This window comes from Cynocephalus volans, chromosome X, assembly GCF_027409185.1.
Source record: "Cynocephalus volans isolate mCynVol1 chromosome X, mCynVol1.pri, whole genome shotgun sequence".
NCBI classification, from domain to species: Eukaryota; Metazoa; Chordata; class Mammalia; order Dermoptera; family Cynocephalidae; genus Cynocephalus; species Cynocephalus volans.
Genome location: NC_084478.1, coordinates 27,866,277 through 27,879,096, shown reverse-complemented (window position 1 = coordinate 27,879,096; position 12,820 = coordinate 27,866,277).

Here is a 12,820-nt window from a genome sequence, read left to right as displayed (position 1 = left end):
CAGAGGTGGGAGTGGAATCGAGGCTGATCACAATAGTAGTCTGAGGCTTGGACCAGTGGGTCATAGTTATTTTGTGGCCAACTGGTCATGTTGATCTTCAACTTTCTCTAGCCTTCAAGTCAAACAATAAGGCTCACATTGGTAACTGCATTTCTTTGTGCTGAATGATCAGATATGGTTTGGGGTTAACACTTTCTGAGGACACTACTGGTGTCATATGGATGCACTCGATCCCCAACATTTATTGAGCACCTACTATGGCACCTACTATGTGCTAGACACCAGGCCAGGGGGAGGGGATGCTCAGATGTGCCCTCTTAGGGCTCCCATTCCATGGGTAGGGAGGACATGTACAGGGAAGCTGATGGAGTTTGGATGTGTTGTCCTTTCCAAAACTCATGTGGAAATTTGATCTCCAGTGTGGTAGTGAGTGTTGGAAACTGACTGAGTCATGGAGGTGGATCCCTCATGAATGGATTAATGCTCTCCCTAGGTGGGGGGATTAATGAGTGAGTTCTCACTCTATTAGTTCCCATGAGAGCTTGTTGTTTAAAAGACCCTGGCACCTTCTCTTTCTCTCTCTCTGTCTCTCTCTGTCTCTCTCTCTCTCTCTCGCTTCCTCTCACCATGTGATCTGCTTGTACCCGCTGGCTGCCTGCCACTTTCCGCCATGAGTAGAAGCAGCCTGAGGCCCATGCCAGATGCAGCTGTTCCAGAATCATAAGCCAAATAAACCTCTTTTCCTTATAAATTACCCAGTCTCAGGTAATTCTGTTATAGCAACACAAACCGGACTAAAACAGAAAATTGGTACCGAGGAGTGGGGTGTTGCTAAACAGATACCTGAAAATGTGGATGCAGCTTTGGAACTGGGTAATGGGCAAAGGTTGGAGGAGTTTGGAGGACTTAGAAGGAGAGAAAAGACGAGGGAGAGTTTGGAATGTCTTAGAGATTTATGTGGTGGCGAGCAGAATGCTGATAGAAATGTGGACAGTAAAGGCCATGAGGATGATGAGGTCTCAGATAGAAATGAGGGACTTATTGGGAATTGGACAAAAGATCACCCTTGCTACACCATAGCAAGGAACCTGGCTGCATGCGTCCATGCCCTTGGACTTTGTGGAAGGTGGAACTTAAGTTGTAAACCATACCATTTGGCAGAAGAAATTTCTAAGCAGCAAAGCATTAAGGATGCTGCATGGCTACTTCTAACAGCCTACTCTGAGTTGCGGCGGCAAAGGCATGATGTAAAGCCAGAATTTAAAATGGAAGCACAGTGTAAACATTTGGAAACTTTGCAGCCTGGCCATGCGGTAAAGAAGCAGAGAGCCAGAGAACAATGCAAGGGTGAAGTAGATAACCTGGTTGCTAAAGACATTATCTTGGTGGTGGTGAGGCAGCCAGATGCTAATAGCAGAGATTAATATGAGAGTCTGAGTGGCCTGGGTGTGAAAGACCCACCCTCAGTGTGGGTGGGAACCATCCAATCCACTGGGGGTCTGGAAAGAACAAAAGACAGAGGAAAGAGGTGAAGCTCTCTCTTGATCCACTGGAGCTGAGATACATTCTTCTCTCCAGTCCGTGGACATCAGAGCTTGAGACTCTTCAGCTTTTGGGTTCTAGAACTTACACCAAGGACACCATCAGCTTCCCTGGTTCTGAGGCCTTTGGACTTGGACTGAGCTGTGCTACCAGCATCCAGTTTATCGACAGCCTATCGTGGGACTTTTCTTCATAGCCACGTGAGCTAATTCCCCTGATAAATCCCTTTCATATAATTATAATATATCCTATTGATTCTGTCTCTCTGGAGAAGTCTGACTAATACAGAAGCCCTCACAGCAGAGCATGATAACAGCCTGTAAGACTAGTGGCTGTCATTTATGGAGCAGCTTCTGTATATAAGAGTTTACTGGTATCTCCCCTCATTCTTGTAACAGATCATCTCCAGATTTTAAAACAAACAAAATGGACCCAAGCAAGGTATCTTGTCCATGTCTAAGCTGGAATTCATGCCCAGGCCTACTGGGCTTTCTCCTGTACCTCATGTCCTCTGTAAAGATGCTTAGATAGAGGGGACAAGTGGGGAGAGTTGGGCTGGGAGACTGGGGTTCCTTGGGCTGTCCTAGAAAGCAGTGAGTGACAAGAATGTCCTTGGTGGTGTCTGAGGCAGGCAATGGTGGGCCTTTCTTTCCTGCCACATGGCTAGGTTTGTTTTTTCTCTTCTTTCTTGATTTATCTCTTTTCCCCTTTCCCTGCTGATGCCCACTTCTTTGAGGTGCTACTGGGCCTGCTCCAGACATTGTTGAGCCCTGCAGAAAGCCATCCCAGCCAACAGTGTGCTGCCTCCTGCCCAGGGACAAAGTTCAGACCCAGTGGCTCTTTGTCATTGGGGTCCTTGTTCTGAGCCTGTCTTCCTTGAGGAAGCTGATGTTCGGTTTCCGACAGAATCAGACCTTGGCAGTTACCCCTTGTTGGTTTGGTACCCCTCAGTGGTGTGTTTGTGAAGACACCAAAAGGAAAACGTGGCTGGTGTGTAGGTCAGCTTTATTGTACTTGGAGATCTCCACAGTACCTGTGGCCTTGACCTGGGAAGTTCAGGCCTCCAAACCCCTCAGCCCTGACACTAATGGGAAAACGTTGGATGGTGAGAACTTGTTCTTGTGCAGACTTGTGTTGGGAAGAGCATACTTTTTAAAAAGTTGATGCGTGAGTTATCTGTTAGGATTCTCTAGTTGCAAGTAACAGAAACCCTTAAGTAAGGTAGAAAAAAGGATTTATCAGAAGGCTTGAGAGTGATATATGGGGTAGAAGCAGAAGCTGGAGGATCATGTCTGGGCAAGATGGCAATCGGGCAGCCCCAGGGATCTCCACCTCTGCTGAGAGCCCTGGTGGGGGAATCTGCTCCAGCCATTTCCAGTCTTTGTCACATTGCTATGAGTCACAGTTGGGTCTTGTGCCTATACATTGGCTGGCAAAGGGCAGGGCTTGCTGACAGACAGTCCCCTCAGACTGTATCTCATGGGAGAGAAGAAGTTTCCCCAGATGGTTTCCTGTCCCTGAATGGAGAGTGGTCTCTCCATGGGGCACCAACATAGCCAACCACCTTGATGAGCAAATATCTACACTCATAAATTCCTAAATCCACGTCGCACAGACTTTTAATTTTTTTTAAAAACCTATATTGAAGCATAAAATTTTACCCATTTTAAGCGTACACTTTAATGCTTTTATAGCACTGTGCAACTCTCACCACAGTTTAACTTTAGAACATTTCTGTCACCCCCATAAGACCCCTCATACCCATTTGCAGTCAGCCCTTATTCCAAACAGCAGCCCCAGGCAACCGCTGATCTGTTTTCTATCTTTTTAGATTCAAATATAATCCCCCTCCCTCTGTTTATTGATATATAATAATTGTGCATACATATGGGGTACATGTGATAATTTGATACATGTATACAATGTGTAATGATCGAATGATTGGGATATCTATCCCCTATACGTTTATAATTTCTTTGTGTTGGGAACATTCCAAATCTTCTTTTCTAGCTATTTTGAAATATACAATAAATGATTGATAACTATAGTCCCCACTACCATTCCCAGCCTCTGGTAACCACTACTCTGCTCTCTACCTTCATGAGATCAACTTTTTTTTTTTTTTAGCTCCCACAGATGAGTGAGAACATGCAATATTTCTCTTTCTGAACATAGTTTCTTATATGTTCCTGACTGGCATAACCTTTTCTGGGTATTCTGGAAACTATGCTATGGGTATGTGAAAGAAAAAAAAAAAGAAAGAAACCACCCCAATGGCATGAAAGTCTGTATCTCACTGGTCTCGGTTTTCCCCTCTTCTCACTTTAGATCTTCTTTTCTCTCATGTGGATTGTGATTTGGGAGAGTGTAGTCCCAGTCTTGACAATGCGTTTATTTAGCTCCCAGTCTCTCTAAGCCTCAGTTATGGAACCTTCCAGGCCTCAGTTCCTCACCTGTAAAATTTAAAAAAGGATTTGACAAGATGATGTCTAATGTTCTTTCTATCTCTAATGATCAGCAATCCCGATCTTTTTTGGTGAAATCTTTTGTGGTGAAAAATTACTTGATTTTCTATGCTCTCTTCAATCAGAGGACTTAAAATGTTAAAATTAAAAATGTATTCTTCAGAATTCACAAAACAAAGTAAGCGTAAGAGCGTTAAGTGTGGAACACTACTACTTCTGAAATGATCAAAGCTTAAAACTGCATCCAGACCTTTACAACGTCTTGTATATGTGTATATAATGAAAGAAATTAATTGGAAACTTTCATTCTCCTTCATGCTTTCTGGTTTTGTCAAATATGTATTGAGCCAGACATGATGGTAGGCAAGGGAGATAGAATCCTGGCAAAGATGAGGGCTTTTCCCAGCTGGAGCTTGCAGTCTGGTTGGGGAGAGCCAACGGGAGATTGCCCCGTGTTGAGCAGGCGGGTGACAGGAGGGGGAGTCCAGTGCGCAGAGGCGGGGAGGGGCCAGGTCACAGAGCGGGGCCTCCCAGACGCCACCGCCACCGTGAGAAGTTGGCCGTGAGAAGCTGCTTGGCAGCTGGCTTAGCCAACCGACAGTTAAAAACCACCCATTTCATCTTTTGGGGGAGGAGACATTCCAGCAAGTTTGAAGGCGGAGATAGGGGAGGGTGAAGTGTTTTGCATTGCTGAGCAGATCTCTTATCTCCCCTGGCTCTCTTTTTGTAACACGGGTTAACTGTAGCTTTGGTTTTTGCAGAGACTGTAGATTTAGCAAACTTGTGGAGGCTGGCTTTCAGTACAGGAGGCAGCTGGAAGGTGGTATTTTTTTGATGGGTAGACGTTTTTAAGTTTTGTAATTTATGGTATCTTTAAATATGAGATTTTGTTTAATGTTGTCCTAATTACACCTTTGATATGTTTTATTTAGCTTAATGTTTGAATTTTGTGCTCATGCCCAGAGGTGGTTTCCCAAAGGGTAGCATTTTAAAAAGTCTTACGTAGTGTTTTCTCCCTGTTGTAGCTCCCTGCAGCTTCCTGAAGGCAAAAGCTCCCTGCAGCTTCCTGAAGGCAAGGAAATGGGTTTTGGGGGCACAGACTTTCTCGTGGGCTTTTGTGAATATTTTGGCCGTGTTGGTGCAATCTGAGGTCTTCACTGTCTGTTTGCCAAGTATTATCCTAAACCATTGCTGTCCAATAGAAATATAATACAAGCCACATGTCTAATTTTAAATGTTGTAGTAGCCACATTGATAAAATTTTTTTTAAAAAGTGAAATTAATTTAAATAACATATTTACTTAACCCAGTATATCCAAAATATCACTTCAACATGCAATATAAAAATTATTAATGAGCTATTTTACATTCTTTTTCCCCAAATAAGTCTTTGAAACTTGGTGTGTATTTTGCAGCACATCTCAATTCATAGTAGCCACATTTCAGGTGCCACATTTGGCTAGTGATAATGTGTGGGACAGCAAAGTTCTAAACCTTCCAAAGGCTTGCAGAGGACACAGGAAAGGGCCCTTAGAGTGGGTAGGAGAGACATATCCCCGTGATTTATGAGCCCTTAACAAAGCCATACACAGGTTTCCTCCTCTTAGAGAAACCTGATATGTAAAAAATTCATCTTAAGAAAAAAAAAAAAAAAAAAAATTCATCTTGACAGGAAAGGTAAAGCAGGAAGTGATTATTCATGCTACAAAAGAATTAACCGCAGGATCTTTTAAATAGCAAGCTCCCTTAGTGCACTAAAGAATATGACTCAATCTGCAAAAATGTGATTGACACTTGACATTTTAGTAGCACCTTTGTTGGGCAAAGAACCATCTGCCATTATAAAATGCAAGGTGAGCAGTCAGTTTATCAAGTCTTTTTTGAGCACCTGTTGTATGTCATGTACGTTTATGCAACAGAACAAAGGGTGATCCATACCCAGAAGGCATTTAGAGCCTTACCGAGGGCATGAGACCCAGCTTGGGATGGCCTCAATGGCAGGGGCCAGGGAGGCCTGGGGGCCCCAGGAGCCAGGATGGCAATGTGGAGGTGGTCAGGGCCCAGCTGGGGCCAGAAGCAGGGCGGGTGCACATGATTCCTTAAGTTTAAAGAAAGGGTTACATTTTGTTGAAACTGGGAGTTCGCAACAACATGGATGGACTTAGAGAAAATTACATTAAGTGAAACAAGTCAGGCACAGAAAGAGAAATAGGACATTCTCACTCATTTGTGGGAGCTAAAAATAAATGAATAAATAAACACAGGAACAAATAAAGGGTGGGACGGGGAAGAACACACAACAATCACAGCCATTCCTTGAACTTTTTAAGACAAGTGAACAGATATGATGTGGGGGGGGAGGGGAGAGAGGGAGCGGGGAATAGGAGTGGGTAAAGGGTCATGAAAATCAACTACAATGTATATTGAGAAGTTAAAAATAAAAATAAATAGAAAGAAATTTAAATAAGAAAATTAAAAAAGAAAAAGAATAAATCAGGAAAGGCCAGCCACATAGGACATGGGGAAGACTCGAATATTATGCAATTATGCTTTATCTGTCTCTGAGTCCCCCATCCCCAATCCCCACCATTATCCATAGCAGGCATCAGTTCAGGAGTGTCCTTGGGCTCGCTGGAGAAAACCCAGATGCCCTTCTCGCCAGTATTGCCACAACAGGCAGGAGCTGTTTACTTCTCAGTAACCCTCTACTTGAAGCAGATTCCTTTTGTCTTATTCTAGCTTTACCTTGGTAAAGCTCCCACAGAGAACAGAGAAAACATGACTTGCTGTCTAGGGAGGAAGGAGCAAGGCTGTGTTCCACAAGTTGGTCAAGTCCTGAATCCCTGAGAGCACATAGGGTTTAAGTCCACCAGTGAGAGGGGCCCTTGACCAGATCCCTCCTGTGAAGCCTTTCTGTGCTCCCCTCCTCTCCCGCATGCCGTGTTCCCCCCACCCCCGCTCACTGTGCCTTCATGTTCCCCGTCAGGAAAGCTATGAGCTCTCACTTTAGCATCTAATGGGATCGGCCTTGGGGAAGGGAAGCTTAGGTCAGTGTTTCAGGCTTTTTCTGTACTTGATTAAAAAAGAATACTGTTATTAAGAAATAATTGAGTCTCTCCATAAATATATATTTATTTATAGATTATATGCATATATTACTGTACTAATTTAAAATTGAGAAAACTCCAGAGACGCTCCTAAACATTTATTATTAGGTTTAGTGAACTTTTGGAAAACATAAGCCTGAGTATTGTATGACTTTAGACACTGGTGAGAAATGAAGACATTTTATTCATGGTTCAGGTGCATAGTTTTTAAATGTCTTGCTTGTCACCCCACATGCCCAAGATGTGACGGCCAGATCCATACTGGCAGCATGCCCATTACCACAAATTGCGATTGTACCCCGCGTCAATCAGCTTTATATCTCATGAATATTCATAGCCAGTAAAAAAAATAAAGATAATGGATATCTTTCCATGAAAAAAAAAATGTCTTGCTAATCCCAATAGTTTGACACTTACACCTACACCAAGGGTGGAAGTAAACCCATATTGCAAATTGTCTTGATGACTGGGAGTTTTTTTGGTCGTCTTCCTGTAATAGCTGACTGGCTTGTCCTTGTGGTCACCTCCCAACGTGGCAGGCAAAGAGCTCCCACCAGGATCTGAAGTGGCAGCTCCACCATTTTCTTGTTTACTTGGCCTTGTGTTGAATATTGTCTACAACAACTACTTTCGTTACACAGATCTTTTCAAGTCACCAATCTATTTAGTGAGGGTCATTTTAGTTAAAAGGGGTGATATCCACAAAGAGGCTTTACCAGGAGGCATCACCGAACTGCAGGGCGTTGCATGGCTGAAGGCTGGTGCTCCTGGCTCTGGCAGGGCTCCTTGGTTCTGCTTTCCCTCAGGCTGCTTTCTGCCACTCAGAGGACCCTTGACTGTCTTAGCAGAGACTGGATGAAAGAGCAAGTGTCATGCCATAAATGGAATAGTAGGAAAGTTGAATTTTTCTCTTTTAAAAATTAAAATGAATAGATATTCTCGTTTTTTCTCCCATCATCTCAATGGATCCGTGATGTGGGTGCATCTCACTTTAGAGAGTACTAGCTGAGAAAATAAGCTTAGTTTCTCTGCTGAGCTTCAAGTTCTTTAATCAGGAAGATGGGCATCTTAATAGTATGAGGATTAAATAATGTAGGAAAAAGTGTCTGGTACATGAACAGTGGTTACTGTAATCTCAGTTCCTGTAGCAGAGCTTCAAACGATCAATATCTAGGTGATTTGAAGAAAGCTGTTTTTTAATCGACCTAGTTCCGACTGTTATGATGGCTCATTGGAACTGCTGGGGAGCAGAGCATGATGTAAGAACATGGGAGTGTTCCCACCTGCATCCTTGTCAGGAACCAGGGGAGATCTGAAAAGGTTGCCTTGTTTATGCTCTCACACTCCTTCCTGTCAATAATGATGAGAATAGCTCAAAACTAACTTCATCCTGGGCAGATTTATGACAGTAAAGTCAGCCGGCTAGTTTTGGAATGAAAAAAAAGGATCTAGGAAAGGGAATTCCCCTTTGAGTTACTTATGAACTGTCTGGTTTAGCTGACATCATGAGCAGACAGAATGAACACACCAGTCTGGGTGGATAGCATATTCTGAACTGGAAGTGCTTTGGGAATTTGTCCTTAATAGATGTGCAAAGCCCACCTGACGGGGGCTCACTCACCTACCAGCCTTTTTCCTGGAAAATCTACCTCTATGTATTGCATTTTTTTTCTACCCATCTCTGTGTTTTGTCTCCTATTTAAGAAATCTTTTCCAAATCCAAGGTCATTAAGATTGTCTCCTATGCTTTCTCATAAAAGTTTTACAGGTTTTGCTCTTACATTTAGGTTTATAATCTATTTTGAGTTAATTTTAGTATATGCACTCTTTATAGAATTGATTTGACTTTTCCTCTTCCATTATTCTACCATAATTTCTGAGTTGCTAATTCACCACTTGGGGTTTCATGTAATTTTCGTTATCCTTGTATTCATTCATTTGCCATTCATCCATTCATATGGAGCTGCAAATAGAAAAGGAAAATGTCATGAGATTGGTTTGTATTGAGGTGGGTGTGAGGAGAAGCCCAAAGTCTGAATGAATTGTATAATCGATCTATGGATGAGTTAATTCATCTCTGGGCTGGTTAGCAGTGCTCATTTGCATTGGCACTTTGCCAACAAGAAGGCCCATCCTCCTTGCCTGCTGCCTTCACCTATTACCAAGCATGAGAGATTACCATAGGGTGGGGAACATCTTAGCATGGTATTGCTGCCTGAGGACTCATCTGTCCAGAGGGCAATTGGGGTTCTGATGCAGGCAACCTGAGACATTGGTCCACCCATCTGGGCCCTCTGTACCAGCTGTCTTTACACCTGTTGTCACTGAGCGATGGGTGTTATATCTGCAGGGTGGGAATTAGTAGTGTTGATATCATGCAGAACTGAGGCCAGAGAGGTGAGCATGACACGATTAGTATTGGTGAGGAGTGGGGAGCCAAGAGCTAAATTCGCGTCTCTCGTCTGCAATCTCTGTGCTGGGGGAGTGCTGCTGACTACCTGTGGGTGGGGCGAACATTGTTAGCCAGCTGTCACTGTGCGGTTTCCCCTCGGTAGCCCCTGATGGCCCTGAGACCTGTAGGCCACCCTGCCTGTGTCTGACCACAGACCAGCACTCCGTGGTTTCTGTACTACCGATTTCAGGTTAACCAAAGTCAGGTTGCTGTGTGTGGCCTTGTTGTTTTAAATACTCGTAGAGGGGAAGTCCCTTTAATATGGTTTTACTGGCCGTCCAGGGCTGCTGGGCCTCAAACTTCTCCAGCATCGGAATTAAGTTGCTTTTTCTTCCCTGTTGCTTGCAGTGGAGGCCGTAGTGGAGTTTGACTACCAGGCCCAGCACGATGATGAGCTGACGATCAGCGTGGGTGAGATCATCACCAACATCAGGAAGGAGGATGGAGGCTGGTGGGAGGGACAGATCAACGGCAGGAGAGGTTTGTTCCCTGACAACTTCGTACGAGTGAGTACAAAGCAAAACCCTTTTCCTGTCTCCTGTGTGGGCTCTGCTGACCAAAGGCTGTGGGCACCGAGGATGAATTGCGTGTGACCCTCTAAGAAGGGAATGAGTGGACAGCTTGCCCTCCCATGTGATGTCAAGAAGAACATGTGTAGCTTCGCCCTTCATATCTGGGATACCTGTCCTGAAATTGCTTTTTTAAGGCCCAGAATGATCTCTTTCCAAACTGTGTATCACTTCGTAGAAAATGCTGGAAAAATGTAAACCTTGCGGAATTGTTTGATTTATGTGCTTGTTTATTTGCTTTGAGAGTTTAAAGGGATGTTACCCTTTTCCATTCTATGCAAAATAGAAGTGAAACTCAGTTTTGATCACTTAAATGAAGTAGCAATCAAACTAAATGCAGAGTCCAAATTATTCTGTTTTCCACCTTTGTATTCATATTGCCTTTTAAAAAAGAATATGTTCATTTATTTATTTTTGGCGGCTCACCGACTACTGCCTTTTTGATAGGAGCAGGATTATTTTCTTTTACTCCTCTATGTCCATAAAGCATTGAACAAAACCTATTTCTTCAGTAAGGTTTTGAAGATTATGCCCTTTGCAGAAGTCATCTAGGGGTTGATTACAAAAATGTAGCTCATTCATGTTAATAAATTACATACTGTACAGTTGTAAATGACAATTTGAACTGTTAGGTAAAAAAGGATCATCTGGAGGTTGTTCCTTATGGGACATATTGACTAGTCCCTGTACCATATACTTCTATCCCACACCAGAGAAGGATGGATTATTCTCAGGATTGATCTCGGTAGGAAGAGCTGCCTGCAGAAGTCCTCAGGTGCCCTGCTGTAGTGTCTGTGGTACTAGACCATACTTAAGAGGAGTGTGCCTTGGCTGCAGCAGGGGCTGGGAGGACCTTGGGCTCCGAGAAGCAGGTCCCCCCCCCCCCTTGAAGAATCCCTGGCGGGGGGGGGGGGTTATGAGAAGGCGCTGTGGATGAAAAAAGTGTGATGTGCTGGGATTTCTAGCCTCTGGGCCCTCTACCTGTACCCCTTCCAAGTCTAAAATGAATAGGAACCCAGTGAAACCTTTCTTCAGGATCTTGCCTTGGGGTGATCCTGCTGACATTTCTTTTTTCTTTTTGGTGTGCAGAAAGCTGGGAAGAGTCTTGTAGGTAAAACACTGGTAGGGCCGAGCCAGTGGCGCACTCGGGAGAGTGCGGCGCTGGGAGCGCAGCGGGTTCGGATCCTATATAGGAATGGCCTGTGCCCTCACTGGCTGAGTGCCAGTCACAAAAAAAAAACAACAACAACAAAAAAAAAAAAACGCTGGTAAACATTGCTTTCTGTAGTTGTAGGAGGGAGACTTTTTTTTCCCTGGACTACGCTTGAATCCAGCAGCTCTCTCCTGTTTTAGGAATAGGAAAGCATCACATCTGGGCCACCATGGATTGACTCTGTTGATGTGTAAACAGAGCTTAATTCTTTTGCCTTTCCAAACAGAACCCCCAATTTTGGGAAAGGACTGTCCTTGAAGTTGAGCCAAATTGTTGTGTGGAAGGAGGGCTTTTCCAGATAAAAGGGGCAATGGTTGGAGTGAAGATGTGGGAGGAAGGAGAGAGGAAGACCCCGGCAAGGAGAACGGTCTGCAGCCTGGATTCCAGTTCAGGGGAGGCCCTATTTTGAAAGTCTTTAATGAGTCCTGTTGGCTCAGTGCCCCCTCATTTCAATCCCCAAATCCACAGAACCCGAGAACTGAGTTGGAAGCACTTATAAAACCTGGGGAACTGGCTCAGGGCTCAGGCTTTCGATGTAAGGGATCATGGAGGGTGGCAGGAAATGCAGAACAGGAATTGCCCACACTGGCTCCGACCCTCCTTCTTGCTCAGAAGCGCCTGGGGAGCAGAGGACTTCTCACCTGGGAAACACGGTGATGTGGTCCTGACCACTAGGAGGCCTTCCCCGCCTGCTCTGCCTTGGGCCAGGCCAGTGTGGGCCATGGCAGCGGGCTCCTGCCCTCTGGTTTCACATGGGCTTTGGCTGGAGGTAAGTGGGAGGGAGGCCAGTGAGGTGAGGGCTTACCCCATGGGCTTGCCTAGGGCTGGCTGTGTCCCTCTTTCCTCCACACCCCTCTCCCCTCATGCCTTCAGGACTGGGGGCTCCCTTGTTTATAGCCCCAGGCTGCTGCCTTTGAGTCCTTCTTTATCTCACCCAATTTGTAAAATTCTCTTTATTGATCCCTTCTCAGATTACCATAATTCAAATATGCCACCTGTTTCCTTTTACGAACCTGGCTACCTCATGGGGCGCTTTGAGGATTAAAGGAGAGAGTGCTGGAGGCCATTTAGCACAGTGACCAGCCACCTGGGGAGTGCGCTGCTGCTCCCGCCCCCGGTGAAGGAACAGACCTTCTCCTCTGGGCTGAACCCTCCTGCTCTTGCCTAATCAGTGGTCATGTAGCTTCAGTGTGACACAGCCAGCGAGGGGAAGTCATGCTCTTGGGGGGTGCTCCTTCCACCCGGGGCAGAAAGGATGTGGCAGGCACGGCTGGGGCTGTACTACTTGTGGCTGTCACATTTGGCAGAAAAAGAAACTTCTTTTCTTTCAGATGGCTGAGTCTCTTTTCAAGCCTTCACCCACTGGAAATGTTTTAGGCCTATTATTGAAAACGTAGTGGGTGGATGCTGTGGAGGTTAACAATAACCAAAACTCCCGCAGAGAATTCTAAAAGCTGAAAATATGTCTTTAA